We start from the raw sequence: 6,043 nt of genomic DNA, 5'->3' as shown, positions 1-6,043 counted from the left end.
TTCATGCATTAGTTTACAAGCTTAGCACCATGGTTGAATGAGACTTGTAATCCTAGTCGCAACAACACATATTTTATAAACTACTTTATTAAGATTTAAACTCAAAATTTATTCCGCCAAGCTATTTAGTGAAATAGCCTAAACCTCGCTTGCTTTCATGTTCAATAGTTTCGTCCGCCGTCCAACCCAGAGGTATATCAATTTAATGGTGATTGGGATGGAATAATGCCACGCACCATTTTAAAAAAATACTGGTTTTCAATAACTTGTATTCATTTGTAGTTGAAATGTTGTTGTGTATCTCACTAACATGATGTACAAATTACATATAACCTCAATGAGATGAACATTAGGGTAATCAGATTCATTATAATTACGTGCACAAAATCAAAATTAATCCATTTGCGTAGTACTGTATGCAAAAACTAAAAGTGTTAATGGTATTCTTTCATTCGTTAAAATAATTACAAAGAGCCCTTTATATAAAGCGAGATGACATATATAGCTACAAAGAATCCTTTATATTTAGCGAGGTGGCATGCTATTTCTCCTAATTTAATGCCTAACGTAATCACAATAAATATAGGACAGACTCAGATGGATCTAAAACTTTGAAACGTATGTTATGGAAGTGTGTCAGCATTTGGGAATGTGAAGGGCACATGAAGAACCCGAATGTGAACAATACAAACCTTTTCTTGTGACAATGTGGATGTCAATCTCTACATTTTGGTTTGTTGACCTTGAACAAGATTTTCAGATAGGTAAACTGCAAACACGTTGTCGCTATAAACAATGGCTGAACTTCAAAGTGGAACATTAGGTTTGAGAAGGAGTTTTGAAGCCAGCTTGCTTGCATCACGGCATTCGCAGCCCTACTTATAACCGGCGTCTACACTTAACCTGGAAATTGTATTTTGGTTGTTGGAAGATGAGGAAATCATCTCATCACCTAAATAGACATAATGATTGGACGTTAATCGTCATCAGTCCGGGCAAACACACTTATCCGCATCCTGGAAATTGTTTTTTGCTCTTGGATGATGATGAAATCAAATCATCACCTAAATAGACATAGTAACCAAGCGCTGACCGTTGTCAGTTCAGGCATACACCATAATCTCAAACGTGTTAGAGTCGGTAGAGAAAATGAGTAAGATCACAGCGCATTCTTTCAAAGAGAAGAAAGTCTCAAAGAAGCCATTTGTAAACCTACAACTTACTAGAGCTTTTTTATCCTTATGCGGAAAAGTAGCCCTACGAAAAGAGAATCTTGATGTTGAATCTTCAGCATAGTGTTATAACCACGTTCATGATTTTTTTATTTTTATTTTTATTTTTAAAACTAATTAAAACCATGAAATTTGATTGGAAATGGAAAAAAAACGAAAATATGACTACAAGTTTAATTTTAATTACTTTGGTTTAGCGGGTCAACCCAAGCCGACCCATTTTTTAAAACGGGTCATGTTAGTCAAACTGAACCCAACACGTATTTTAAACAAGTCGTGTTAGTCAACCCACAACTTGTAATTTTTTTGTGTCGGTTTCACGTCCAGTCAACAATTGCCGCCCCTGCTAAAGACCGCTGACAATGTCGTGGTACAAGCTACCGCTAGGTTGAGGGTCACCATTTGCAGTGGCGAAGCTTGGGCTTCGTCACGGTCACGGACCCAAAAATTTTCGGGTCGACGATTCGGTTTGTGCCGGTGGTTCGATTCAGGTCGGATCAAACAATTTGACATCTTTATATCTAAGTTTTTTTATTCATTCAAACGATTGTTCGTACAATTAAAAAAAACTAGATAATTTTTTAACCAACAAAACTTAAAAGATTCATAATAATGCGAGAGTAGAGAGGAATGGTGAGTACCTTAGAAGAAGAATTACAAAGCAGCTCGATGACCTTTGAGATTTTTGAATTCCTCAATTATGGATTTCGAATCAAATGTTTCAGCAATTTCTTTTTCTATTTAAACCAACAAGCTATTCACGATATACTCATTTGACATTTATTGAGAAGGCGATTCTTGAATATTTTCATCGCTGAATCATCATGATTCACTTTATTAGCATTTGACTGTGGTTGTGGAGCTTCCAAATCACCATGATTTTCTTGTTGATTTACTTGGTTAAGATCCACATCATTAGTATTTGTTTGTGGTTGTTGTGAAGCTTCAAAATTACCCTGCTCACTAGTTGAAGCTCTGTGACATTTACTCGTTTGTTCATCATCCATTTTTTTAAAATAAAAGAATAAATAGTATCTTGCTTTTTCATGATTTACATAATTAAGAAGATTCAATAGGGTGAGTTAAAGTAAAATTTCACCATACAATACCAATTACAAGCTTAGTTGATCAATTTCCTCAAATCCCCAATTCCACAATTACAAACCCTAATTTTATAATCCTTGAACATTAATCAATATAAATGCAATACAATGTTTAACAACACAAAGATGAACTAGTACCTTGCTGACAAGCTAGGCTGAGCAACGGGCGATAGGTGGTGGACGACGGATGGCAGTGGCCATGGTTGTCTCCGGTCCGGTAGGAATAGTCGAATAGGTTGCAGGGGTGCAAGTGAGTTTTATAAAAATCCAAACCTTAATCAGTAATCAATCACCGTTCATTTTTATGTTTTGTTTAAACAAGTTTTCATTTTTAAAAAATAGCCCCCTCAATTTTGAGTTTTATAAAAACAAAGCTTTTTATTATATTTTGTAACTTTTGTTTATAAAAACTACGAGGTATTATAAAAAAACCAAACGGTAGGGCATTATATTTATAAAGAAAAAAAATCAGTGGTGACCGGTAGTACTTTGGAAAATACATCGGGGGTGACTGCGCTTAATACCTATAAAATTTTTTGATAAAAATGACGAAATTTACCCTACTAACGGAGAAAACGCTAGTGACCGGGAACACCCCGGGTCTCCAAAGAGCTTTGCCCATGCAAATGCTAGCATAGTCTCCCATCACAACTCTGGTGTATCTGAAACTAAATGTTGTGGGCAATAATCGAACCTATGTCACATTAAACACCAAGTTTTTTCCTAGCTCATTAGCATTTTTAAAATGTTTTTGAACGTCCATTTGTATCGCTTAGCTTGGAGGATGTATCAACAGGAGTCGTAGACAGTTTATGTCGACAATGAGACTCACTATATTGTGATTAAGATAAGAACAACCCCTTTTGTGTTTGTCAGACCATGATTAACAAAAGTTATGTAAAATAGAAAGCGCGTCAATATTGTAACTATTTTTCTCGAATTAAAGTGTACTGTGGATAACGGTGAAAAAAATAAAAAGACACAAATACGGAAATACACTAAAATCTTGTAATAATATGTGTTGTGTGTTGTACATGTAACCTTATTTTTTAAGACTTAAAATTTAAGATGTCCTCTACTTGTGTATTATACATAGTATAGATATAGATATAAACTCGCATTAGTAACACTAAAACTTTTTTCACTGAGAGATGCTTCACAATAATGCAAGATTCCTATGAGTTCTTTGTTGAGAATTTTCTCTTCATCCTGCTAAATGGACCCATAGACTTGTCTGCAATGTAAGAGTATATGACTTGGCTCCAAGAGTTATAAGACTCTAAGTTTTCATAGCATTCAGGCGCGATTTCCCTTAGTTTATGAGGCTTACTACCCGGGATTCGTGGAAAATCATGGTGCTCATTATGGTACCCAACATGCCATGACACTATATTTAGTGGACCATAATATGAATACGTTTCTTGGCCTTCTTTCTTGTTGAATACATAGTGTTCAGAGATGAAATGGCCCGCAATTGGGTGTATTCCACCTCCGACAAACGTGGAAAGGATCAAGTAACTTAAAGATCTCCATCCCCAAAAGTAAACAAAATATACATCAAACACAATTTGGATAGTGAAGTTGATGAATTCCCATTTTCCGGGGTGTTTAGGGTTGACAAACAAGGGTCTAATCGCGTAAAAGAAGAGTTGGAATAGTACCCATATGCATTTTGTTGCGGCATTTGTTACTAAACGTGCTTCTATGGGCGTAGGGATGTCAGTGTCCATTCCGTCGACTCCTTGGTAATGATGGTGCTCAAGGTGGTATTTTTGGAAGGTGACGGACATTGGTACGACGATAGGGAGATTAGCAAAGATGCCAAGGAAACGGTTGTGTATCGGGTTAGAAAATGCAAGATTGTGACTTAGTTCATGAATAGCTAAGAAAAGATTGTGATTGAGAAAAGATCCAAAAAAATATGCAACCATGAGTATCTTTGTCCACCCTGACATGTGGAGGTATACTGCGGTCCTTAGTTGGAGCAAAACAACTAGAGTGACCTACAAAAACAACACTCGATCAGTATAACAATTACGCTTTCGTTATAATAAGTAAAAACAACTGTTGACTTTAAATTTAAATAGCATGAAGATAGTGTGTGTGTACATATATAAAAAAGACTCCATCTTGAGTTATAGATAACTCATGAAGAATGTGGATTAATACCTTGAGGAGTGACCATGGATCAGGACCAAATAGTTGTCTGATTTGGGGGTAACGCGACAGAATCTCACGACGACGAGAAGCATGTGGTTCATCGGAATATGACCACAAAAACTCATCGGCCGCCGTGGGTTTACTTGTGTTTTCAGCCACATGATCTCTTAGACAGTCTTCCTCCTGATTTGAGTTGTGTTTTAAGGAAAAAATATTGGGTTAGAATTCAGAAGATTAATTAGATTTTAAACCAAATTAATTAGCTTGAAATAATTTCATGGCCCCAATCCGACCAGTAAATAATTTCATTTTGTTAGTGTTACCTATTTTGTGTGTACTATCGTGTCAAATTTTATTACTTGTTTTGTGTACGATCATCTCAGTTGTCATCTTTAGCAAAGAGGGTAAAGAAAGAGGTCCACACGTATTGTTTTAAACTTTTTAAAATGAAACACAACACGTAAAAGGTGACTATAAAATCATGGTGTGTTTTTATTTTTTAATCTTGGTAGCTATGTCCTGTGATAGATAACTAGTTTTGTAATGCCCGTAACGCAGTGCTGCATTACATGTATCCTGTTGATATGGGTTAGATTCGTTACGATACTGATACTAAATTAGAAAAATTATTCTGAAAACAGTCGTATAGCTTATAATAAAGAAAATATAACGTATTAAAAAAATAAATACGGTACCGGGCAACATCTTTCTTTTTCTAAAGTAATGATTTATTAAAATATACCATACCGGCACGAAACACAAAAAAATAGTGAACGTTCAAAATTGTATCGGCGCTCATATACATTGAAAAAAATAGTAAACTCGTATAACTTATGATAAAAATAATTTTATGTAGCAAAAAACTTATATTAAAAATTAACATATTTAAAAAAAGAAACATAAAGTTGGTAAACCAGCACGACTGCAAGTAGACATGGTCAGCATTGGTGTATGAGATCGAGTTACGGTCGGTATGGTATGAGCACTAAATCATAAACATAGATAGATGAGTAAACCTCCAAAAATATTTTTAAAGCTAGCGGGGGTAAACCGACGCAAATTCAGCCGGCATCGACACAAAGAGAATCAACTTAACATGGACAATGAACATATCTTATCTAATGTTTTTAAAACGGGAAAAGCGGTCCAACTAATGATATCAAAGGTTCAATCAACTGACAAAAAAACAAAAAGATGCAAATGTCACGGTTTCGTCTAGTACATTGGTGATCAACTAGTGTAAATGTAGACCACTGCAGTGCAGGCTGCACTCGCAGGCCCAGCCGGCCCAAGAATACATTTTAAAAAATGAAGAGCCCATTGCAGTCTGCAAGCCCAAGAATTATATAATTAAAAAAATAAAATAAGAAAACAGGTTTAAGCCCGGACCAGTTTGGCCCGACCCTGACCAATTAGATCCAGACCGGATTCTCATCTCTCAAACCGGTTTCTAGCTGAATCGGTTTTGACCAACCTGGTTTGAGCCAAAAACCGGTTTTGTACACCTGATTTTAAAAACATTACATGGAGAATACAATTAAGCCCAAC

The 6,043-nt window shown here is 35.7% G+C and overlaps 1 pseudogene; it reads right to left on the bottom strand.

Annotated features, from left to right (window-relative positions):
• Positions 1-3,510: 3,510 nt before the first annotated feature.
• Positions 3,511-4,711, bottom strand: LOC143572144 (sphingolipid delta(4)-desaturase DES1-like pseudogene; annotated as a pseudogene).
• Between the last annotated feature and the right edge of the window lie 1,332 nt (positions 4,712-6,043).

This window comes from Bidens hawaiensis, unplaced genomic scaffold (assembly GCF_021521415.1).
Source record: "Bidens hawaiensis isolate Kalapana, Puna unplaced genomic scaffold, B.hawaiensis_p1.1 tig00025754_1, whole genome shotgun sequence".
Classification (NCBI taxonomy): Eukaryota; Viridiplantae; Streptophyta; class Magnoliopsida; order Asterales; family Asteraceae; genus Bidens; species Bidens hawaiensis.
The sequence above is the reverse complement of the archived record's forward strand: the minus strand, read 5'-3'. Positions and strand labels throughout refer to the sequence as shown.